The 25,685-nt window shown below is 42.0% G+C and overlaps 1 protein-coding gene and 1 pseudogene across 4 annotated transcripts in view; one reads left to right on the top strand and one right to left on the bottom strand.

The window, feature by feature from the left end:
* LOC118928365 (dystonin-like) overlaps positions 1-13,072 on the bottom strand; it is a 92,995-nt gene extending 79,923 nt beyond the window's left edge. For all 4 annotated transcript variants that reach the window (XM_057494055.1, XM_057494056.1, XM_057494058.1 and 1 more), the window contains exon 1: positions 12,977-13,072. The gene's annotated coding sequence lies outside the window, so the exon portion shown is untranslated. The remainder of the gene's footprint in view (positions 1-12,976) is intronic.
* On the top strand, positions 3,456-5,305 carry LOC118928361 (nucleophosmin-like; annotated as a pseudogene).
* Positions 13,073-25,685: the final 12,613 nt, after the last annotated feature.

Raw genomic sequence — 25,685 nt, 5'->3', positions numbered from 1 at the left:
GCTGGTAATTGGTCTGTTTAGATTTTCTGTTTCTTCCTGGGTCAATCTTGGAAGGTTGTATTTTTCTAGGAAGTTGTCCATTTCTCCTAGGTTTTCCAGCTTGTTAGCATATAGGTTTTCATAGTATTCTCTAATAATTCTTTGTATTTCTGTTGGGGTCCGTCGTGATTTTTCCTTTCTCGTTTCTGATACTGTTGATTTGTGTCGACTCTCTTTTCTTCTTAATAAGTCTGGCTAGAGGCTTATCTATTTTGTTTATTTTCTCGAAGAACCAGCTCTTGGTTTCATTTATTTTTTGCTGTTGTTTTATTCTTCTCAATTTTATTTATTTCTTCTCTGATCTTTATTATGTCCCTCCTTCTGCTGACCTTAGGCCTCATTTGTTCTTCGTTTTCCAATTTCGATAATTGTGACATTAGACCATTCATTTGGGATTGAACTTCCTTTCTTAAATATGCTTGGATTGCTATATACTTTCCTCTTAAGACTGCTTTTGCTGTGTCCCACAGAAGTTGGGGCTTAGTGTTGTTGTTGTCATTTGTTTCCATATATTGCTGGATCTCCATTTTGATTTGGTCATTGATCCATTGATTATTTAGGAGCATGTTGTTAAGCCTCCATGTGTTTGTGAGCCTCTTTGCTTTCTTTGTACAGTTTATTTCTAGTTTTATGCCTTTGTTGTCTGAAAAGTTGGTTGGTAGGATTTCAATCTTTTGGAATTTTCTGAGGCTCTTTTTGTGGCCTAGTATGTGGTCTATTCTGGAGAATGTTCCACGTGCACTTGAGAAGAATGTATATCCTGTTGCTTTTGGATGTAGAGTTCTATAGATGTCTATGGATATCCTGTTGCTTTTGGATGTAGAGTTCTATAGATGTCTATTAGGTCCATCTGCTCTACTGTGTTGTTCAGTGCTTCCGTGTCCTTACTTATTTTCTGCCCAGTGGATCTATCCTTTGGGGTGAGTGGTGTGTTGAAGTCTCCTAGAATGAATGCATTGCAGTCTATTTCCCCCTTCAGTTCTGTTAGTATTTGTTTCACATATGCTGGTGTTCCTGTGTTGGGTGCATATATATTTAGAATGGTTATATCCTCTTGTTGGACTGAGCCCTTTATCATTATGTAGTGTCCTTCTTTATCTCTTGTTACTTTCTTTGTTTTGAAGTCTATTTTGTCTGATATTAGTACTGCAACCCCTGCTTTCTTCTCGCTGTTGTTTGCTTGCAATATGTTTTTCCATCCCTTGACTTTTAGTCTGTGCATGTCTTTGGGTTTGAGGTGAGTTTCTTGTAAGCAGCATATAGATGGGTCTTGCTTTTTTATCCATTCTATTACTCTGTGTCTTTTGATTGGTGCATTCAGCCCATTAACATTTAGGGTGAGTATTGAAAGATATGTACTTATTGCCATTGCAGGCTTTAAATTCGTGGTTACCAAAGGTTCAAGGTTAGCCTCTTTAGTATCTTACTGCCTAACTTAGCTCACTTATTGAGCTGTTATATACACTGTCTGGAGATTCTTTTCTTCTCTCCCTTCTTGTTTCTCCTCCTCGATTCTTCATATGTTGGATGTTTTGTGCTGTGCTCTTTCTAGGAGTGCTCCCATCTAGAGCAGTCCCTGTAAGATGTTCTGTAGAGGTGGTTTGTGGGAAGCAAATTCCCTCAGCTTTTGTTTGTCTGGGAATTGTTTAATCCCACCATCATATTTGAATGATAGTCGTGCTGGATACAGTATCCTTGGTTCAAGGCCCTTCTGTTTCATTGTATTAAATATATCATGCCATTCTCTTCTGGCCTGTAGGGTTTCTGTCGAGAAGTCTGATGTTAGCCTGATGGGTTTTCCTTTATAGGTGACCTTTTTCTCTCTAGCTGCCTTTAAAACTCTTTCCTTGTCCTTGATCTTTGCCATTTTAATTATTATGTGTCTTGGTGTTGTCCTTCTTGGATCTTTTCTGTTGGGGGTTCTGTGTATTTCCGTGGTCTGTTCAATTATTTCCTCCCCCAGTTTGGGGAAGTTTTCAGCAATTATTTCTTCTAAGATACTTTCCATCTCTTTTCCTCTCTCTTCTTCTTCTGGAACCCCTATAATACGGATATTGTTCCTTTTGGATTGGTCACACAGTTCTCTTAATATTGTTTCATTCCTGGAGATCCTTTTATCTCTCTCTATGTCAGCTTCTATGCATTCCTGTTCTCTGGTTTCAATTCCATCAATGGCGTCTTACATCCTATCCATTCTGCTTATAAACCCTTCCAGAGTTTGTTTCATTTCTGTAATCTCCTTTCTGGCATCTGTGATCTCCCTCCGGACTTCGTCCCATTTCTCTTGAGTATTTCTCTGCATCTCTGTCAGCATGTTTATGATTCTTATTTTGAATTCTTTTTCAGGAAGACTGGTTAGGTCTGTCTCCTTCTCTGGTGTTGTCTCTGTGATCTTTGTCTGCCTGTAGCTTTGCCTTTTCATGGTGATAGGAATAGTCTGCAGAGCTGGGACGAGTGACGACTGGAAGAACTTCCCTTCTTGTTGGTTTATGGCCCTCCTCTCCTGGGAGAACAGCGACCTCTAGTGGCTTGTGCTGGGCAGCTGCACGCAGACAGGGTTTCTGCTTCCTGCCCGGCTGCTATGGAGTTAATCTCCGCTGTTGCTGTGGGCGTGGCCTGGTTCTGGCCTCTGCTCCAAAGTGGTGGAGTCGCGTTGGAGGGGGAGCGGCTGGGAGGCTATTTATCTCCATAAGGGGCCTCCCTGCTCCCTGCAGCCCAGGGGTTAGGGTGCCCAGAGATCCCCAGATTCCCTACCTCTGGATTAAGTGTCCCGCCCTGCCCCTTTAAGACTTCCAAAAAGCACCCGCCAAAACAAAACAATGACCACAAAAAAAAAATTTTTTTTTAATTAATAAAAAAAGAAAAAAAAAAGGTGGCTGCTCGTTTTTCTTTATTCTCCAGCGCCAGCCTCAGGCATCTGCTCACCCGTCTTGCTGCCCTGTTTCCCTAGTATTGGGGTCCCTATCCCTTTAAGACTTCCAAAAAGCGCTCGCCAAAACAAAACAGCAAAAAAAAAATATTGGTCGCTCGCTTTTCTTATGTCTTCTGGCGCCTGGCCTCCGGTGCCCGCTCACTGTTCTTGCTGCCCTGTTTTCCTAGTATCCAGGGCCCCCTGCGCACGCACTGTGTCTGCACTCTCGGCCGGATGGCTGGGGCTGGGTGTTCGGCAGTCCTGGGCTCCGTCTCCCTCCCGCTCTGCCTATTCTTCTCCTGCTGGGAGTTGGGGAATGGGCGCTCAGCTCCTGCCTGGCTGGGGCTTGTATCTTAACCCCTTCACAAGGCGCTGGGTTCTCTCAGGTGCAGATGTGGTCTGGATATTGTCCTGTGTCCTCTGGTCTTTATTCTAGGAAGGGTTGTCTTTGTTATATTTTCATAGATATATGTGGTTTTGGGAGGAGATTTCCGCTGCTCTACTCATGCCGCCATCAGAAAGGGAATTCTTAAGGCTCAGACAGAGTACAGAAATCCCCCATTACTTTCTCTGAGTCCCCTTAAGCCCCAGCCTTCCAGTAATCTCACAGGCAATGACATTAGGAGCCCCACTAGAACGGAAACTAAAATTCTTAGGAAGGAAACCTTCCTCTCTGATCCCAAGAGACTGGGTTAAATTCCCACGGCTTTATATTATCTTTCTCTCTTCCTGTCACTGCCTCTGGATGCAAGCATAGTCTCAGACCTATGCAACAGAACAAGATAATGAAAGGCCCTACTTTCTGCTAAACAAACAGAAACGGTATCTGAAAGTACGACCAACCATAGAGAAACTAAAGAGAGTAAAAGGGACTATTAGGCCAACAAATTAGACAATTTAGATGAACAAATTCCTAGAAAGACCCAAGTTACTAAACTACTCAATAAGAAATAGAAAATCTGAAGAGGCATAAAAAGTAAAGAAATTGATCATTTAAGTTTTATGTTGATAACTTCAAATATTTCCACAAAGAAAACACCACCTCAAATGGCTTCACTGATGAACTCTATCAACTATTTAATAGAATTAATAACAATAATTCACAAACCCAGAAAATAGAGAAAAATTCAAAATGGAACATAGACTACATGTAAGAGTCAGAACTGTAAAATTTTTAGAAATAACACAGCAGAAAAATTTCATGATACTGGCTGAGGCAAGGAGTTCTAAGATATTACACCAAAAGCATGATTTATAAAATAAAATAATTGATAAACTGGACTTAAAAATGTTAAGCTTTGGCACTTAAAAATATGCCATTATGTAAATGAAAAGACAAACCACAGACTGTAAGAAAACATTTGCAAATCCTATATCTGTTAAAGGATTTGTATCCAAAATACATAAAGAATTCTGATAACTCAGTAAGACGCAGAACTCAACTTGAATATGAGCAAAGATTATCCCTGGTATGATTCCATCCTGCATGCCTGTTCTCTGGAACCATAGTTATTCACATCCATCCACCATCTCTCCCACCTGTATGTCCCACACCCTACAGAGGACTCAATGGACATGGACATGAGGACCCTGAGGCCCCAGAGCTATCTTTCCGTTGTGAACTTAAAATTATCATTTTAAGGTATATAATGATGAAAATGAGCACCAGTTATCTTTAGGAATGATCAATTTAGGGGGCGGGTGCAAAGAGTGAACTGCACATTGTTGAAGCAGAGGCAGCGAATTATGAAGGCAGTTCAATCAAAGTAACACTGCAACTTTGAAAATATCTGTACCATCAGTGATTTCCCTTGAAGACTGCCACCTATGCTCAGGGCTTATTCCTATCAGGGGACAGCATTTAGTAGCTGTAGAGGAAGATGCAGAGTCAGAAGGGGAGGAGGAGTAGGGTGCGAAACTCCTAAGTATACCTGGAAAGAAAGCAATCTGCCCCTGGAAATAGTAGCAACATTCCACAGAAGAAAGTAAAACTTGCTGCTGATGAAGATGATGATGATGATGACAATGACTTTGATGAGGCGGAAGCTAAAGAAAAAGTTCCAGTAAAAAAATCGACACAAGATACTCCAGCCAGAAATGCACAAAAAATCAAACCAGAATAGAAAGACCCACACCAAGATAAAAAGGTCAAGAATCCCTCAAAAACAGGAAGACTCCTAAAACACAGAAAGGACCTTGTCTGTAGAAGACATTAGGGCAAAAATGAAAGCAAGTGCAGAAAAAAGTGTTTATCTTCTCAAGTGGAAGCCAACATCAACAATTATATGAAGAACTACTCCAGATGACTGATCAGAAGGTTACTCAAGATCTTCGCAGTGGAGGAAGTCTCTTTAAGAAAACAATTTAGACAGTTTGTTAAAATTTTCCATCTTGTTTCATTTCTGTTAAAGTTGACATCTGGTATCCTTTGTATAATACAGGGTGAGCACTTTCCCTTCCGTATCTGATAAATGTAGTCCATTGCCAAGAATGTGTTGTCCAAAATGCCTCTTTAATTTTTAAAAACGGAATTCTACCCTTTGCTTGGTTTTAAGTATGTATGGAATGTTATGATAGGACATAGTGGTGGTGTTCAAACAAATGGACATGGTGGGGAGACAAAAACATACATGTGAAATAACATCAGTATTTTAATAAAGCAGAAGTTAAAAACTGAAATGGCCAAGGATTTGAACATTTCACCAAAGACAAGCTAGAAGCTGCTAATAAGCACATGAAAATATGTTCAAAATCATTAGTAGTTAGGGAAATGCAAATTAAAACCTACTAGAATGGCTATCGTCAAAAGACAGACAATAACAAGTATTGCCAAGGATGTGGAGAACCTAGAGCCCTTATACATTGCTGGTAAGAATATTAAACTGTACTGCCACTTTTGAAAACAGTTTGACAATTTCTCTAAAGATAAACTTACCATGCAAGCTAGCAATTCTACTAGTAAATATCTGCCCAAGATAAAAGAAAACATATGTCCACATAAGTTTTTAAGTAAATATACATAGCAGCATTACGTAAAATAGATACAAACTGAGGGAAAATATCCAATGTCCAACAATTGGTGAAAGGGAAAAAAAGTGTATATATATATTCAAAATATACCAAAGTGTGGTATATTCATAGAATGGAATACTATTCAGCAACAAAAATGAACAAACTAAAGATACATGTTACAGCATGGATAAACCTCAAAAACTTTAAGCTACATTAAAAAAGTCAGATGCAGAAGACTACATATTATATGGTTCTACTTATATTCAATGTCCAGAAAAGGCAAATCTATTAACACTGAGAGTAGATTAATGGTTTTGTGGGCTAAGGGTGGAAATAGGGACTGACTGCAAATAGGCATGAGAAATCTTTCTAGGATGATGGAAAATATTCTAAAACTGGAAAATAATACATCAAAAAAAGTGTTGAAAAATTAAGTCAGCCCTGGAATTTCAGGTGGAAGTAATTTCCATATATATGAAAACCAAGATAATGGAAAACAAAACCGCTTAACATGAGTGCTTTAGAGAGAGTAGACAGAAGCAAACTAGAGATGAATCAAAAGATTATCTATGGTAGACTGCAAAGAGGCTGTCACAGTATTGTGAACTCCTCCATCAAGACTCTATTTCCCTCATTCCCTATAACTTGTTTTGGCCAAAACAATGTGTGAGCAGAGGCACTAATATGAATTCAGAGCCTAGATCTCAAGAGGCCTCACACACTTACTCTTTCTGCTTTGGGAACCCGAATCCAACCACATGTGAACCAACCTGGACTGGCCTTTTGAAGAGGAGATACCTGTTGGGAAACTGTGAGTTGGCCAGAAGCTGACCAAAGTCACAGGAGTAAGTTTCAACTGCGATGAGACAAGCCTAACTCAGACCAGAACAACTTCCCACCCAGGCACAGCCCAAATTGCCCATCTCCAAAACTGTGAGCTAAACAGTTAATGTTCTTAGTGGTCTGTTATAAATGGTAAGTTAACTGATACACTGACAGGAAGCAAAGGAGTGATAGATAACAGAATGAACCAAATGGCTGGGTTTTGTGAATGTCTCCAAGAAGGACAGGCCTTGCAGATGCAACAATAGAAAAACAATCCATAAGATTGACTCAGGTCTGGGAATTGTCAGTCACTGTAGCAGAGGAACTAACTGCACAAATAAGCAAGAGTAACAATGACGCTTCTCTACACAGCTGAGAAGAAAGGCAAGTGACATCAGAAAGTGCCCACAGGCTGAACCCTAGAGAAGATTTATGACCAGAGGTTACAATGAAAGTGAAGAAAAAAACTCATTAGGAGCTCATAATGAGGTACTGACAAGCAATTGCATGGACAATGAGAGGTTATTTCAGAATTCATGATCTGGGAGTTAGAGGAGTTCCAAGACATAAGGAAATGTACATAGGCTGGGTGGTTGGATGGCTGGATGGGTGGATGACTAAGGGGCTATAGATGGGTGTTAGTCCATTAGTTATCCACTAATGGATATAAAGTTGTACTGAATATTCTCTTACTCTTTTAATGTCTGTGGGTGCTAAACTTACAACTCTTCCATGTGTCTTACCAGTAATATTTGTTTTTTTCTTAATGATTCTAGCTAGATGTTTATAAACTTTCTTGGTCTTTCCAAAGAACCAGCTTTGGGTTTGTTAATTTTCTCTATTGTATGTTTTTTCTCTATTTCATCCATGTCTGCTCTTATATTTATTATTTTCTTCCTTTTACTTATTTTGTTTACTTTGCCTTTTTTTATCCCCTGGCTTCTTCATTTTGAAAATTTGTTTTGTTTTAGACTTTTCTAATATAGGCAATTAAAGCTTTGTATGCTTCCTCTGAGCACTACTACGGCAGCATCCCACAATTTTGAGATACTGTGTTTTCATTATCACTCAGTTCAAAATATTTTCTAATTTCCCACAGTTTCTTTTTTGATGCATGGGTCACTTAGAAGAATGTTATTTAATTTCCAAATACTTGAGGATTTCATGAAGCTATTATTGTTATTGATTTCTAGTTTGATTGAACTATGATCATAGAACATACTTTATATGATTTTAATCTTTTTAAATTTATTGTGACATGTTTTGTGGCCCAGAATATAGTCTGACTTTATGAATGAGTCATGTGAGGATGGTGCTCTATAAATACCAATTAGGTCAAGATAGCTGATGGTGGTAAGATCACCTACATCTTTACTGATTTTCTGTATGGATGTTCTATCGATTGCTGAGAGAAGTATGTTAAATCATCAACTATGATTACAAAATTGTCTATTTATCCCTGAAATTATGACAATGTTTACTCCACATATTTTGAGGCTCTGTTCTAGGTACATACACATTTATAGTTTTGTCTTTCTAAGCAATTAGCCTTCTTATCATTATGGAACATCCTTCTTTCTCTCTCAATACTATTTGCCTTGATATCTATTTTATCTGATATTAACACAGCAATTCTAATCGTAGGCTTATTGTTTGCAACACTTATGTTTTTCCATCTGTTCACTTTCAACCTAACTAAGTCTTTAAGTATAGCTCTTGTAAATAGCATGTAGTCAGGTCTTACTATTCATCTTATTATTCTGATAATCTCTGCCTCTGACCTGGAGTGTTTAGTTCATTCATATTTACTGTAATTATTGATATGGTTGAATTTAGGTCCAGCATCTTATTTTCAATCTGTCCCCTCTGCTTTTGGTTTCCTTTGTTCCTTCATTCCTTCCTTCTCTGGATCATTTGTATGTTTTTTAGAATTCAACTTGGATTTATCAATTGGCTTTATATTCTTTTTTATTGGTTGTTATGGAGATTAAAATATGCATCCCTAACTTTCCATTCTACTTAGAGTTAAAAATACCACTTCATATAAAATATAGAAACCTTGCAATTATACAGGGAGTCCATTGACTCCCCCATATTTCTCTATATTATAGTTGTCAAATCTCTATCTATATACATCATAAACCCTACAAGACAATGTTTTAATTTGTGCTTTAAACAATTATATGTACTTTAAAGAAATTAAGAGGCTATTTTGTATTTACCTTGATATGTAGTATTTCTGATGCACTTTATTCAGATTTACCACATTTCTCAAAACTAGTTGAACAAAGATTACCAAAAGACATAAACCATATAGCCCACACCTGCCATGAATGCATAAATTACACATTAAAATACCCCCAATTTTTTCTATTAAGATCGTGACAGTTAAAACAATATCACTTGGCACTAATGTGATTGTAAACAAAATTTAAATTCAGGCATTGGAATTGAGTGACCAAATGGGTGATACAGTAAACTGGCTACAAGATAATTCAAAATATACTTATATTGCTTTTTCAGATTATAAATTGAAATAAAAACATATATTAAAATTTTTGTTCAGAAATCTCACATCAAAGTATGAAAATCTCTTCAATAAGGAATAAAAATGCCAGGGAATATTTTCAACTCATTTTTAAAAGTACCTGAATCTGAGTATTTTTGAAGTAAACACAGGATGTTAAGGCATTACTGTGGGTAGGTCTGAAAGAAAAAAAGGAAAAGCATCTGTCTCTTTCCCTTTAAGTAGAAGAGGGACACAGGAATATTTGGAAAGTTACAGAATCCATAAGAACTGAGAATTAAGCTGACTTTAGATAATGTCAAATATTCATTCATTCAGCAATCATTTACTGAGCTCTGTTCTGTGCCAGACACTGAGCTAAGAGGTAGGGACTTAGACATCTTCAAGAGCACCACAGTCTTGAAGGAGACACAAACAAAAACTCAAATATTATTATGAGGAAAGAACTAATCAAGATTCCTGGAGGAGATGACCTATGAGCTGGGTTTTGAAAGAAAAGCAGGAGTTAGACCTTTGTGTCTGAGTATTTTTGTTTTTCTTGGGGGTAGGTGGGGAATAATAGGAAAGGACGAGAAAGAGAAGCTTTCTCAGGTGAAAATAACATTGTCAAAAACAATAATCCTAAAAGGTCATGGTCCATTTGGAGAATCACAAGAAATGTGGACAAATGGTTAGACTAGAACTATCACAAGGACATCAGGACAGGGACCCCTTTGATGTTATGTCAAGAAGGTTGAATTTCATTACATTGAGGGAAGTGGGAAGCCACTGAAGGATTTTAAGTAGGGGAGATACATGGCTTACCCAACCCTTTCTCTCTTGCCTACCTCTACTACAGAAGCTAGGAAAAAGTAAGAGCTCATCTCCCAAGCTTCCCTTGCTGTAAGAGGTGGCTTGGGAACATAGTTCTGACCAACTATGGTACACCTTCTTACCAGTGATCTAAGAAGTACCCTAACTGGAAAGACTTCTGACAAAGATTTTGATCCTGATGAATATCCTTCCGTGGCTGGCTCTTCCCCTTCCCCTCCTCCCATCCCTGAATTTGGGCATTTCGGAGCTGTGCCAGCCATCCTGCAACCATGAGGAAAAGGCCGGGATTGTCCCAGACATATCAGCAATGACATAGTGTGGATCAAGCAACACCTGCAGTATCTCAAAGACCTCTTGCTATGAGAGAATATAAATCCCTATTTATTAATAATCCATTTTTAGGTTGGGATTACTTGAATCTGAATGCCTCCCTGACTAATAAACATTTTAAGAATTAATTTGTATTTCAGAATGATCCTAATTAGTGTGTATGGATTGGGAGGCTTGCCTGGAGGTTTATTTCAAGACCTGAGCCAAGGCCCCCGCCATGGGGCTATAAGGAAGGCAGACTCCAGAGACAGTTAAGAGAATGCAGAAAGGGTTAGGAAGGGACCTGTCACATCTGGATTTCTCGTTTGAGCAACTGCAGAGGAGAGGTGTAAGGACAGCGCTACTCTCCAAACAGGGGCAGATATGGTGAGGGGTTAATGAGTTCAGTGTTCAGCTGGAGATGCCAATGGTATATCATATGAAAACAAGGAAAAGCAGTTGACTGTATCTGGAGGTCAAGAGTGAAGTGTGAATTTGAGATACAGATTTCAGGGCAACTATTATGTGGGGGTAAATGAAAACAGGAAGTATGGTGAGATCTTACAAGTAGAGTTTGAGTAGGGAGAGCAAAAATGAAGCCCAGCAAATCTATTAGAACAAAGGATTATTGGTTGCTTGTCGTTCAGGCGTGGAGGTGGGAGGGAATACAGAGTGACTGCTAACATGTATGGGGTCTGGGAAGGGGGAATCAATGTGTTTTAAATTAAATTGTGTGATGGCTGCACAACTGTGTGAATCTACTAAAAACCACTGAATTATACATTTTAAATGGGTGGACTATGCAAAACGTGAATTACATCTCAAAGACACTGTTTAAACAAGTAGGCCCATGGAAGTACTTTGGAATATAGGCAGGAAGAAGACCCAGTGCAGGAACAGAGGGAGCCATGGCCAGAAAAAGGAGAGAAATGAAGAGAGTATTGTTCAAAAACCTGGAAGAAAGAGTTTCAAGAAAGTATCAGGGATCAAATACAAAATAGGTCGATTAAGTTTAAGACCAAAGTATTTGATTTAACAATTCGGAAATCACTGATGAGTTACGTGTGAATGATTTTAAGTAGTAACAGCAGATGCCAGGTTATACTGAGTTGAGGAATAAAGGAGAGGTGAGGAATGGGAGGTGATAAATACCCTTTTTCAGGAAACTTTTCTTGCCAAGAGCAGAGCTGGTGATATAAGGAGGGTTGTATTGTGGTGATATAAGGAGGGTTGTATTGTTTTCAAAAGAAGCACATATGATGCTTATGTGTTAGGGAAAGGAGTCAGCAGAGAGGGAGCAACAGAAGATAGAAGAGGAGGGGATGACTCATGGAACATCCCCCAAGACATGCAAAGAATAGGAATTCACAACATAAGCATAAAACATTAGAACGGAGGATTTTCCACTGGACTGGGAGGGAAGCTTAAGAAGCCACTTAGTGTGCAGGGACAAGAAGTTTAAAGCTCTACCACTTGATGGCATTCATGTTCTCTGTGAGTTAGGAGTCAAAAGTTGCTGGTTGAGGGTGAAGGAGTAGGCTTGAGGATTTGAGGAGGACGTAAAATTTAGAATAGTTACTACGGGAGATGAATTTTCAAGGAAGACATTTAAAACAAGAACATGTATTTCAAATACTTTTAAAAACTGTAATACAGTTCACAGTTGATAAAAATGGCCTGTGCCTAATGAATTATCTGCAAAATTATTATACTCTGCACTAAGACTTGTAATGACCACACTGAACACATGAGCAGGTTGTCACAAATCCCTGGATATTTGGTGTCTGCAGTCAAAATATAACCAGTGAGACTCAAGCATTGGGCCTGCAAGCGTGCAGCTTCAGGGTGAGCAGAAAGGCCCACCAGTGGGCACTTTCCCCGGCTCCCTGAAGCATGACTCCTCATTCCTCCCGAGAGTGAAAAAGAAGTGATGAGGCTGTTCTGCTGTAGCTGTAGGGAAAAGAAATCAAAAGGTGATTTTTTTTTTTTTTTGCTTCTCTTGAGTAGGTGCCCTCTTAAGGTGTTCAAACAACATAATGTATGTCAAAGGCTTTTGCCAACTGTCAAGTAGTACACAAACATTTTTATCGTAGCTGCACCTATTTTTATCTCTAGTTCTATATTCCTTTAAGCAATTTCAAGAACCCTTTGTTGTGATCACAGAGTTGTTGGAGCCCCGAACTCTCCATGTTTTACTTTCCTACACCTAAGTCCAGCGATGGACGGGTGAAGGGAGGATGCCGCAGCCCTGGTCTGCACTGCAATAACCTGAGGGCTTTTGCAAACTGATACTAAGAATTTGCGTCCTTTCTTCCGCTCCTAGTGCCCTGCATCACCGTGCATCCCAATCCGCGAGGCTAGAGTAAAGGGGTAATGGCGAAAAGGGCAACGGGCGTTAAAAGCCTAAACGTACCTAGCCTGGGGAGTGGGCAATGCTGGGGGTGGGGCGGCCGCGTACAGGGGAGCGAGCCGGGCTACACTCTCCGAATCTGTTTAAATGTTCCCCCTGGCCCCGAGAGCTCTGTCGCGGCGCGTCTTACCTCGGCTCCTTGAACGACCCGAAAAGACAGATTTCATCAGATGCCTCCCTTTCTGGAACTTGCAGTGCCAGCAGCAGAAGACGACGATCGTGGCGATGGTGCCCAGCAGAAGCAACAAGAGGAAGAGGGCACATTGGATGCTGTAGGGTCTCAGCAGGACCAGGAAAGCCGCGGAGACCATGGTGCGGGCGAGGCGGGGGCGGCTCGACGGCGGGGCTGGAGGGCGGCGGCCCGGGCACCCGCACGGGTCGCACGACCCAGCGGCGAGCACGTGCGAGCGCGACTCGGCTTGTCAGGCCCCGCGCTCGCGACCCCGCGTGCAGCCCAATGGCTGCGCAGTCCTCGCCAGCCGCGCTGCGCCGGCGATCCAGGGCTGCGGAAGCGCCCTCCGTAACTCAGCAGACGGCGGCCTGGCGGAGACTGGGCGGCGGGGAGCCTCTCCCCTCCCTCCCCAGGCGCCCCGTCCCCTGTCCGTGTGCAGCCCCCCCGGCGCAACCCCGCCGGGGACTCGGCAGGTTGGGAGAAGCAGCGAAGCCGGGTGCACGTGGGTCGGGGCGGAGACGTGGCTCCCGGACTGCAGTCGCGGCAGCCCGAGCGGGGCGGGACTGGGCGCCGCGGCGGGGGCTCGGCTGATGACATCACGGCCGGGCTGCAGAAGCTCGGGCGCGCGGGCGCGCGGACATCGCTGCGTCGGTTCGGCGGCGGCCGCGGGCTGCGCCCGGGCCTGAGCACTCAGCGCCACCCCGCGGGGCCGCCCGCCAGTACGCGCGCCAGCGGGTGCACATGCAGGGCGCCTTTCCCCGGACACCTGGGCTTTCCCCCGCTGCAGCCTCTCTTGGCCGAATTGCTGGGAATCCCGGCGACAGGGGCCGCCACGGAGCCGGGGGGAAAACCGTAAGGAGGAGGCGGGAGCCTCCAGGCGGTGCTACCCACCTCCCGCCTCCCCGCGCCTTCCCCGAGGCTTGGGCTTTGGAGGATGCAGCTGGGTGAGCTATTGCTTGCGGGGGTGTTCCTCGCACGCTGAAGCGTGAACACCGGGCAGGGCCTTCCCTGGGAATTGGGGTTCTCCGGGACCGGGAGGCCCACCCCTCTCCAAGCCTCTCTAAGCTGGCAGCCTCACCCCTACCCCAAGTAGAACGCTTCGGGCTGCGGACACGAGCTGCTCCACACCCAAACTTGGCGCTGTTTCGCAGCCGAGACACGGGCACTTGAGGCCCTCTTGCAGCCTTGCGTTGACCGTAAACCTTGCCTCAGTTCCTGCATTTGAAGGGAGAGGCAATTTCAGATGTGGGGAACTGACAGACGAAGGGAGTTGGAGCTTGGCTTGTAAATATTTTGAAGAGAAATTTTTTTAGGGAGCCAGAGGAAATAATGATCTGCCACACTCAAAACACACACACTCCCTCTCACCCCCTGCCATTTTCTCATAACCAGCAAAAGTGTATTGTAGCTGACGGCCGGGATTTTACAGTGGTCACCGGTGCAATGCCAGCGCTTCAAGCACGGCGGGAGCGCGGCAGTGCCTCAGGGCGGACGGCCACCGCCACCTACCCGGGACGCCGCTGCGGCACCGATCTGCGGCCTCTGGCGGCCGTGGCAGGCCGGGTGCCGGACTGCGATCCGCCTCTACCGAGGCACTGCTGCCTTTCCCTGTGTGGGGCTGGTTTTCGCTGGTTTGGTTCTATTTATTCTCATAAAAGAGCTGCAGTTATTGCGACAAGGTCACACATTACTGCAGTTGTGGAGTTTCTAGTAACTGCTTAGGTGGACTCCTCGGAATATTTTATGAGACTGAAAAAATGGTGTCATAAAAAAGTAATTTGTAAAATTTTGTAAAGTCGTTTAAGAATCAATGACAATAAAGTTTTCTTTCTTGCTGGTAGGCTCTCAAAATGGGTGTTGTTTTCTGACTACAAAATCAAGTGCAGGGCTCTGCATAAAAGCTTAACCATTTGCACTGATGTTCTTCAGCCCTTTAGCATACTACCATCTGTAAGCATTAAAGAAAACCCAAAAGGCATTGCCTCATGCGTTTCTTAAATACCAGACTTATAAACATGGGAAACAATAGATTAGGTTTTCTTATGCACGACTTGTTTCCTAAAACAAACATTCAAGTTGTTGACATGTTGCATCTCGTTCAGTTTATTTTGGTTTAAAGATGGAAGTACCTTGCAGTTGCTAAGGTGGGAATGTTGACTGTCAGAGTGTAGGCTGCCCTGCAAGTCACAATAGGCTCATAGGTCCTTGGCGCTCAGGGGCTGACAGGTTGCGCTGCTCAGAGGTTTCCTGACCCTGCAGCCCACTGCGGGGAGAGGCTGTATTCCTGTTCATTGCGCTGGGGTTATTGAAGAGAATCCTGAAAACCTGCAATGTGTGGTGTATCAGGAAAGGTAGAATTCTTCAGCGCATTGATTCAATGTAGCCTGGTAACTGAAAACAACAGAACTGAATTAACCTTCTGCAAACACTGGAAGAAATAACTAATAGAATTTAGGAAGATAATCTTTATACTACTTCCAACTGACTAAAATTTGTTGAGTGAGCTGAAATGGCCTCAATAGCTTTGAAACATGCCTAAGACCACAAACACAGCATAGTAACCAATTTGCCCCAAACTCTGGATTTTTAACAAAAAAGCAACTAAATAGCAATTATGGTTCTCTGAACTATTACTCTATTACTTCAGCTCAGTTGTTATCATCCTGAGTCTTGCTGCAGCCATTTATAAGTTTCAAGTGCACACAAGAACGTCATTTATCTTTCTTGGCAGGCAAATGCTTAACTGCCATGCAGTAGGATTATACATATTTCTTTTTAGATGCACTAATTTCTGTTCTTTAGATAAGTTATCCCAAGGATACTAATAATAAGGAAACCAAATCATTGCAAGAATTTAGTATTAGGTTCCATTGTTCTTTTCTGTTGTTTTGGGGGTTTTTTTTTGTGTGTGTGTGAATTTATTGCTTCCTTCTCCAAATAATGACATTATTAATTGCTTCTTTGTTTTTATGTGACATTAATGCATTGTGGAAATTAATAAATATTAAATCAGCCAATCAATCCTTTTTAGATGTTAATTCAGTAGAATGTATGCCTTTTCCTTTCTGCTAGGTTTTCATTAAATAATTATAATTGACATTGTATCAAAGTCACAAAAACATTGAAAGTTTGGGGGTATGGATGGAGGAGGAAGGTCCATGGCCAAATCTTTCAAGAAATGAAAATCAAGATGGAAAAGTATATATAATTTTTTGACCTTTTGTGATCATGACTTAGCACTGTCACCCAAGAGAAGACAAATGAGTTGGGAAAAATAATGAAGAACCTTTGGTGTCAGGTATGTGGAAGATGACCCTCCTTCCCTTTGCGCTGTCAACTCAACTGAACACACATGAGGAACCAAAGGGAAAGTAAAATATTGACTTTATTCAGGGTAAGTTCAGATTGAAGAGAATGGCTTAGAGTCAAGGCCAAAATGGGATGTCACTCCTTTTCCCTGAATTCTCCATTCCCACCCAGTCACAGCTGAACAACTACAGGCCTTCCCAACACTAGGGCAACAAGGGACCCTTCCCCTGCTGTTTCTTACCTAAAGACCAGCGGCTAAAAAGAGCCTGACCATCTTCAACCCACAAGGCATGCAGCGTGAGTGAGTGAGCAAGAGACAGGGCCATACATGAGGAGGGACCTTTTGCACATCAGCCCTGCCCTGAGTGGCTAGCAGGCCCTCCCCAGTTTCCCTCATCACTGAGTCATTCATGTCCCAAAGAGAAGAGTGAGTAAGGGGCTTTAATAAAATGGCAGACACATCTCCTGGAAGTGTATAAATTAGCAAATTGTGGCACAAATTCCTAATTTATGGGTCACAAAGAAACCACTAGAAAAGAAGCCTCCACCCTAAGCTATATTGCATCCAATTGAAGGAAAGGGAGGGAATGAGAATGACTCAAGTTTTGAGCTAAGGTGCATGGACAGTTTTGAAGGAAATGATGACAAACTGAGTTTGAGACACATTGAGGTGGAGATGTCAGAAGGACATCCATGTGAAATTATCCAGGAAGCCCATGGAAAATGTGGGTAGAGCAGTCAGAACCAGGGACAGACTAGGAGCCATCAATCTAAATTACAGTTGAAGCCATGGATATGGATGAAATGACTGAGTAAGAGAAACTTCAGAAACAATTGGAATCAGAACTTTGGAGATGACTTCCATTTGTGGACTGGAGAAGGAGAACAGAAGGCAAGACAATGGAAGCCAAGTGGGAAGCCTTCCAGTTTGGTGGCTTTTAAGGACAGACACACAAATGAGGTTTAGGAAGATGAAGACTGAGGACTGGTGACTGGGCCACCTTTGGAAACCTTCCAGGGAGCTGATTCATTTTAGTGGGAGAGGCTAAAACCAGACACTAATGGATTGAAGACAGAGTAGGAGGGGAAACAGAGGAAAGAACTCTGTCCACAATCTTTAAAGATATTTAACTCTAAAAGTGATGAGCAGAAAGGCAGCTAAACCCTGAGCAAAGGCCAATAATGGTTGTTTCATCAATATACGTTCCTGAACAATTTTCTGAGGACCCTGGGAAAAGGAACCAGCCGTGGGAGAGAAAGTAAGAGTTGGAGAGAGGGGAGAAGAAGGAATTCTCCTGGGCATTCGTGGTTTAATTGTACTAACATGCCCTGAGTCCCCCAGACCGGTTCCTTCTGCTCTCGGTCTGCTTTTGACCCTGCAGAGTTAAAACTGACCCTGACTCGTTCTGATGGCTCCCTGCCCATAATCTTCTCCCCACCAGCCCTGGCTACTAATACTCGGAATAGAAGAATGATTTTCTGGGCAAAGAGAAGGAAAACCTTGGAATGTAGCCCAGGTTGTCTGTAAGCTTTTATAACAAACCCATATGGAAGTAAGTAAACTACCCAAGCCGTAATCACACAAGGACATTACCTTGAAATATTATCTCCTTAAAAACAAAAAGTTTAGTTAAGAATGGTGGTAGCAATAAATGAGTAGAAGTAAATCATACTGATTTGGGGCTGGTAACCTACTTGTTCCCAACTGAAGTTCTTTACTCACAGAATTAATTAGCATGGAAGGAATTGAAAGGAAACTAAGGAAATGTATGGCCTGTTTATTTCATGACAGTATAAGACCAGGCCGTGTGCCAACAATATACATGTTCTTGTATGGAAGGTAAGGAAACTATGTACTCTGGAGGAACCTACATCATCTAATGTAATCTTGGAGGTGATTTCTAACCACCAGAATCAGGGGAGCCATCATGTGGCTGGATCAGAACTGCCTTTTTAAAATTTGAGTTTTTGAAGGAAAAATACTTAGGTTCAATAATATCAAGTATTATTTTCAGCAAATTTTCCCTGGGAAAGGGCTTTATGCTCATTTTATCATAATAAAAACTTTTAAAATAACTTAAAGGCATCATTGGAAGAGAAAATACTTCAACTGGAATAATTCCAAATTGTTCTTGTAACAGTTAAGAAATTTTAGAGCCTGATTAGGATCTGTTGCCCTATGGGTTGTGGAATTCCTGATACTACTGTGGGGGGAAAAAATGTTCTTTCTTGTGAGCATTACAGACTTCCCAAAAAAAGTCTGCTGAGTTTGAAAGTTTAAATCATCAGTGTAATTGAATTCATCTACTCCATAATGCTTTGCAGACAGTTTTTGGAAAGTAATAATCTATTATCCACAAGCAAATAGAATTCATATATATAGTTTTCCACAGAGTGTGGGATTAGTCATGCAGCAAAATACTGAGTCATTTGGCTAGAAAATGTACTCATAGTTGTATGAACTGCCAGTGGAAAATTTGAGAGCTGTTCATAAACCAAATTATAAAGCTCTTAGAGTTATAAATCACTGGGCAGCATTGTTCATTATTATTCACATAGTGTAAAATGTTTCCACCATTTCTAAGAATGGGCAATTGACAAAGCAAGTTTGAAAGCTGAAGTTATTGCCTTCTAGATCCAAGGGAATAGTTGTTGTATAAGTTGAAAGCACTTCTACATTCTTAAACCAGAAAAAGGTAAAGTAGGAGGTTTATAGTTACATAGTGAAAATGTGATGAGATGAATAAAAACCTAACTAATGTTCATGAATTAAATTCCAGACTGTCTTAATAAAATCACAGCAACATTTAACAGTTAACATTCCTCCATTTTGTACAATAATTTCTTGTAGGACTCTTGCATGAAATATTTTGTGGTTATAGATTTGTATGCTAATGCATCAGCATGTAAATAGAAAGAATGCCACTAAAAGAACAGAGGTAGCAAGGGCACCAAGGAGAATAGAGAATTGTGATGAGTAACTGATTAGCAAAAGGTGTGTCAATAACACATAGTCTCAGAGGTTATTAAAATTATCCCACTGTCATGATATAACATAGATCTAGGAACAGAAAGAAAAGTACATCTCAAAATGTCTTTGTAGCCCCCAAACACTCTTTGGAGTAAAGCAGGCCAAAATGCAACTAAATCAGAATATAATAAAGTTTATATTTCAAAGAAGAAAGCCAAAAAACTAAAGCCTGTTTTGCTGGTCCTAACTCTGCTGTAGGTGTTCTTAACTTGGGATTTGTGAACAGGCTTTTAGGGACCTGAAATTATATGTACAAATATAGGTCTCTTTTGGGGGACTTGATCCACAGTTTTCATCAGGGTCTAAAGAAGTTATTACCAAAAAAAGAGAGAGAGAGAATCAATTAGAACTATACAAATCCATACAGACACCAAGGCTTCTGCAGTATCAAATTATTTTCTCAATCCACAACATTAATATCGTGTAGGTACCTCTCCTGAGACTGGGAAAGGGTCTCAAGCACTGTCAGTCTAGGATGAGCTGAGGAAACCGGACTCTAATCTGCATAGGAGTTCAAGGACATCTCCCAAATGCAGGTGAATGCTGCTCCACGAGGACTAGGCGGAGACCATGTGCTGTGAGTTTCCTTGTCCTTTTGCACCTTTAAACAATGGGACAGAGACAGTGAGCTCCCTAAGGTAACTGTCATTGGAGTGTCAGCTCTAACCCTGAGAAGGCAAGCCTTTGTTAAAGATCTGGGGCCATTTCCAGAGACTTCTGTCATGGGAAGAAGAGAAGACCTGGTGCCTGAGCTGCCTTCAGGCCAGTGAAGTGTCCCAGTACGTATCTCGATGTTTGAATTGATAAGCCCCTCTGAGCCAAAAACTGGTCCTAAAACTTAGTCTTGAGCTCAGAGGCTGCAAGGATCTCCATAGTCTTAAGGCTCAGAAGAGAGGCAGAAGGACTTACTCCTAGATAACCAGATAACCAGGTGAATATAGAAACCATTCTTCCTAAATCTCGCTCCAAGCCACAGCTTATGAGGTTTTTCACACCCAGTGCTCAGCTTTTCTACCCATTATCTCTAGCTTTCCACGCTTGCCATACTTGTGAACCTCAACTCCACTTCCTCCACCATTTTCTCAGGACACTAGGTCTTAACTTCCCATCACTGTGACCGTACTGTGTGACTCTCACTCCAGTGGGTAGGTCCAGTTTCCAGGGGTGTCCTGATCTCTCAGTCTGGCTGGTTCTCGTTCCTCCAAGTTCCCTTCTGAGCCTCTAGGCTCTGAAGGGTTTAATGGCACAACATTTATGCATTTCACACAGAGACAGACTTTGAACCAATGCCATTCCCTAAGTTTCTCAGAACCCCCAGGTCTAGCAGACACTATTATTTGTAGTTTTGTTTTGTGGCCATTTGTAATGAGGCAGGAGTCCATCTTGAGAAGATACTGTAGGACTGCAGTTAGTGTTCCAGACCCCCTGGTGATGTACCATCTGTGAGCTGTTGAAGTCTGGTCTTTGTGCCTGGATTAAGGGGCAGCAGTACCCTTGGTTGGTAATCATCCACTTCTCCCTCTCCCTCAAAGGCCATGGGACAACATGTCCTGGGCTTCCTCGTTACGGAACAGCTACCTCGGTGTGGACCAGCGTGTTGTTTTCAGTAATAGCTAATGCTTATTATCCACTTTCTGCTAAATGCTTTACATACATTTACTCATTTAATTCTCACAGAAGCTTCAGGTAGGTACCTCCCAGTTGGGATTTGCTGGACAGCTGCCTTCCTCTCTTCTGACTGTCCGTAGTCTATCCATACGCAGAGGAGTGAGGACCAACCCAACAGCTGATCAGCTGTTCCTGGCACACAAGAGACCTGGTCCTCTCCCTTAGCCTGTGAGGAATTTGTCTAGAGCATCTCCTCTAATCTTTCAATCTAATGAGACTCCTTTCATTAAAAAATTATAGATCCTTGGTGATGGTTACATCAGTGTATATACATATCAAAGTTCATCAAGCTGTATACTGAGATTCATGCATTTTGTTAGATGTAGCTCAAAATAAAATAAAATTTTATTAACAAAAAAATTATAGATCCATTCCTACCATTTCGTTGCCATGTCCGCATCAGTATCACTTGGGTAAATTTGACCCAGCACCTCCAGAAGTTGAACAAATGTAGGGGGCCAGGCAGAGTACCACTCTGGAAAAAGACCTCTATTACTACCAGGCTGTCCTTCATAAAAAGATAGCTTTAATAATTTTTTTCTTTATATTTTTTAAATTGAGACTAGTTTAATACAGCATCATAAGCATCCAGGTTACTTAATGATGTTTCTTGACATCCTGCTCCTCCCCACTGTGCTTCATCTAAGCTTGTATGAGGGGGATTTGGGTCTTTCTCCTTCAATTAGTAATAAAAATACTACTATTAAAAGCTAATATGTTATTAATATACTTAACATATCAACTCATGATGGGGCACTTCTAATTTTATCACAGATGGGGAACAGGCACAGAAATAGTACATGGGTACTAAGGACTGGATCTATGGCTATGGACCCAGTGTGATCCTAGAGCCTGTGGTTGTAACTGCTTCTATGATGCTGCTTCATCATCTAATATACTTGGAAGAGATTCAGACTGTAAGACTAATCAGGCTACCTGCATAGCAAGACTTTACCTCTACCAAAAGAAGAAAAGTATTTCACTAAGCTGTCTATTCTTTGGTAGAAGGACAAGTTTAGCCTTTCCCCTCTTTCTGTGAAAGGATGTACATTTGCCTGAGGTTCTCTCCCCTGCCTGCTGGCTGTTTGAGCAACTTCTCTACTATAGAATCATAGGCTCACAACATTGTCCCAAAATGTCACCACTGCTGAGTCCCATGTTCCTCTCTGAACTTTGAGCTTGGTTTCCATACTTTGCATTCACTGCACGCATCTATGCTTCCTTCCTTCCATATAGCTTTCTAGGCTTCAGCTGGATTAAATAGGTTCATTCTGTCTCCTTAGGCTTCCTTCTTTGATCACTACTTGCATGCCCATCCTTAACTAACTTCCTGGTTCTCACTTGCCCTGCAGGTGCCCTCACCCAAGCTTGGCAACGCAGGTACAGAGAGAAGATGGCCTTTTACATTCCCTTTCATTCTTATTATTCTATGAATTTACTGACAGGAAAATACTGTAGCTCATAAATATATGAATGTATTTTTCTAATGACCTATACATAGGAGGTAAAGAAGCATCTTGATAAGAATGTGAAATGTAGCTTATTGTTGCTTTTTAAAATTTTTAATGTTGCTTCAACATGGTATGAAATAATAGTAGAGCAAGAAAATTAGAGGAGGAGGGGCAGAAGAGAGGAGGAGGGGCGGAAGATGGCAGCGTGAGTAGAGCAGCGGAAATCTCCTCCCAAAACAACATATATCTATGAAAATATAACAAAGACAACCCTTCCTAGAATAAAGACCAGAGGACACAGGACAATATCCAGACCACATCCGCACCTGAGAGAACCCAGCGCCTCGCGAAGGGGGTAAGATACAAGCCCGGCCCGGCGGGACCCGAGCGCCCCTCCCCCCAGCTCCCGGCGGGAGAAGAGCAGGCAGAGCGGGAGGGAGACGGAGCCCAGGACTGCCGAACACACAGCCCCAGCCATCCGGGCCAGAGTGCAGGGCGCTCGATACTAGGAAAACAGGGCAGCAAGAACAGTGAGCAGGCACTGGAGGCTGGGCGACAGAGGACATAAGAAAAGCGCGCGACCATTTTTTTTTTGCTTTTTTGCTGTTTTGTTTTGGCGAGCGCTTTTTGGAAGTCTTAAAGGGATAGGGACCCCAATACTAGGGAAACAGGGCAGAAAGACCGGTGAGCAGAGGCCTGAGGCTGGCACCGGAGAATAAAGACAAACGAACGACCACCCTTTTTTTTTTTTTTTAATTAAAAACTTTTTTTTTTTTAATTAAAAAATTTCTTTTTTCTTTTTTTTTTTTTTTTTGTGGGCGTTATTTTGTTCTGGCGGGTGCTTTTTGGAAGTCTTAAAGGGGCAGGGCGGGTCACTTAATCCAGAGGTAGGGAATCCGGGATCTCTGGGCACCCTAACCCCTGGGCTGCAGGGAGCAGGGAGGCCCCTTACGGAGATAAATAGCCTCCCAGCAGCTCCTGCTCCAACGCGACTCCACCATTTTGGAGCAGCTGCCCGAGCCAGGCCACGCCCACAGCAACAGCGGAGATTAACTCCATAGCAGCCGGGCAGGAAGCAGAAACCCTGTCTGCGCGCAGCTGCGCAGCACAAGCCACTAGAGGTCGCTGTTCTCCCAGGAGAGGAGGGCCACAAACCAACAAGAAAGGAAGTCCTTCCAGCCGTCACTCGTCCCAGCTCTGCAGACTATTCCTATCACCATGAAAAGGCAAAGCTACAGGCCGACAAAGATCACAGAGACAACACCAGAGAAGGAGACAGACCTAACCAGTCTCCCTGAAAAAGAATTCAAAATAAGAATCATAAACATGCTGACAGAGATGCAGAGAAATACGCAAGAGAAATGGGATGAAGTCCGGAAGGAGATCACAGATGCCAGAAAGGAGATCGCAGAAATGAAACAAACTATGGAAGGGTTTATAAGCAGAATGGATAGAATGCAAGAGGCCATTGATGGAATTGAAATCAGAGAACAGGAACGCATAGAAGCTGACATAGAGAGAGACAAAAGGATCTCCAGGAATGAAACAATATTAAGAGAACTGTGTGACCAATCCAAAAGGAACAATATCCGTATTATAGGGGTCCCAGAAGAAGAAGAGAGAGGAAAAGAGATGGAAAGTATCTTAGAAGAAATAATTGGTGAAAACTTCCCCACACTGGGGGAGGAAGTAATCGAACAGACCACGGAAATACACAGAACCCCCAACAGAAAGGATCCAAGAAGGGCAACACCAAGACACATAATAATTAAAATGGCAAAGATCAAGGACAAGGAAAGAGTGTTAAAGGCAGCTAGAGAGAAAAAGGTCACCTATAAAGGGAAACCCATCAGGCTAACGTCAGATTTCTCAACAGAAACCCTACAGGCCAGAAGAGAATGGCATGATATATTTAATACAATGAAACAGAAGGGCCTTGAACCAAGGATACTGTATCCAGCACGACTATCATTCAAATATGACGGTGGGATTAAACAATTCCCAGACAAACAAAAGCTGAGGGAATTTGCTTTCCACAAACCACCTCTACAGAACATCTTACAGGGACTGCTCTAGATGGGAGCACTCCTAGAAAGAGCACAGCACAAAACACCCAACATATGAAGAATCGAGGAGGAGGAACAAGAAGGGAGAGAAGAAAAGAATCTCCAGACAGTGTATATAAAAGCTCAATAAGTGAGCTAAGTTAGGCAGTAAGATACTAAAGAGGCTAACCTTGAACCTTTGGTAACCACGAATTTAAAGCCTGCAATGGCAATAAGTACATATCTTTCAATAGTCACCCTAAATGTTAATGGGTTGAATGCACCAATCAAAAGACACAGAGTAACAGAATGGATAAAAAAGCAAGACCCATCTATATGCTGCTTACAAGAAACTCACCTCAAACCCAAAGACATGTACAGACTAAAAGTCAAGGGATGGAAAAACATATTTCAAGCAAACAACAGTGAGAAGAAAGCAGGGGTTGCAGTACTAATATCAGACAAAATAGACTTCAAAACAAAGAAAGTAACAAGAGATAAAGAAGGACACTACATAATGATAAAGGGCTCAGTCAAACAAGAGGATATAACCATTCTAAATATATATGCACCCAACACAGGAGCACCAGCATATGTGAAACAAATACTAACAGAACTAAAGGGGGATATAGACTGCAATGCATTCATTCTAGGAGACTTCAACACACCACTCACCCCAAAGGATAGATCCACTGAGCAGAAGATAAGTAAGGACACGGAAGCACTGAACAACACAGTAGAGCAGATGTACCTAATAGACATCTATAGAACTCTACATCCAAAAGCAGCGGGATATACATTCTTCTCAAGTGCACATGGAACATTCTCCAGAATAGACCACATACTAGGCCACAAAAAGAGCCTCAGAAAATTCCAAAAGATTGAAATCATACCAACCAACTTTTCAGACCACAAACGCATAAAACTAGAAATAAACTGTACAAAGAAAGCAAAGAGGCTCACAAACACATGGAGGCTTAACAACACGCTCCTAAATAATCAATGGATCAATGACCAAATCAAAATGGAGATCCAGCAATATATGGAAACAAATGACAACAACAACACTAAGCCCCAACTTCTGTGGGACACAGCAAAAGCAGTCTTAAGAGGAAAGTATATAGCAATCCAAGCATATTTAAAAAAGGAAGAGCAATCCCAAA

Source organism: Manis pentadactyla, chromosome 16 (genome assembly GCF_030020395.1).
Source record: "Manis pentadactyla isolate mManPen7 chromosome 16, mManPen7.hap1, whole genome shotgun sequence".
Lineage (NCBI taxonomy): Eukaryota > Metazoa > Chordata > Mammalia > Pholidota > Manidae > Manis > Manis pentadactyla.
This window is presented reverse-complemented; position numbering and strand designations above follow the sequence as displayed.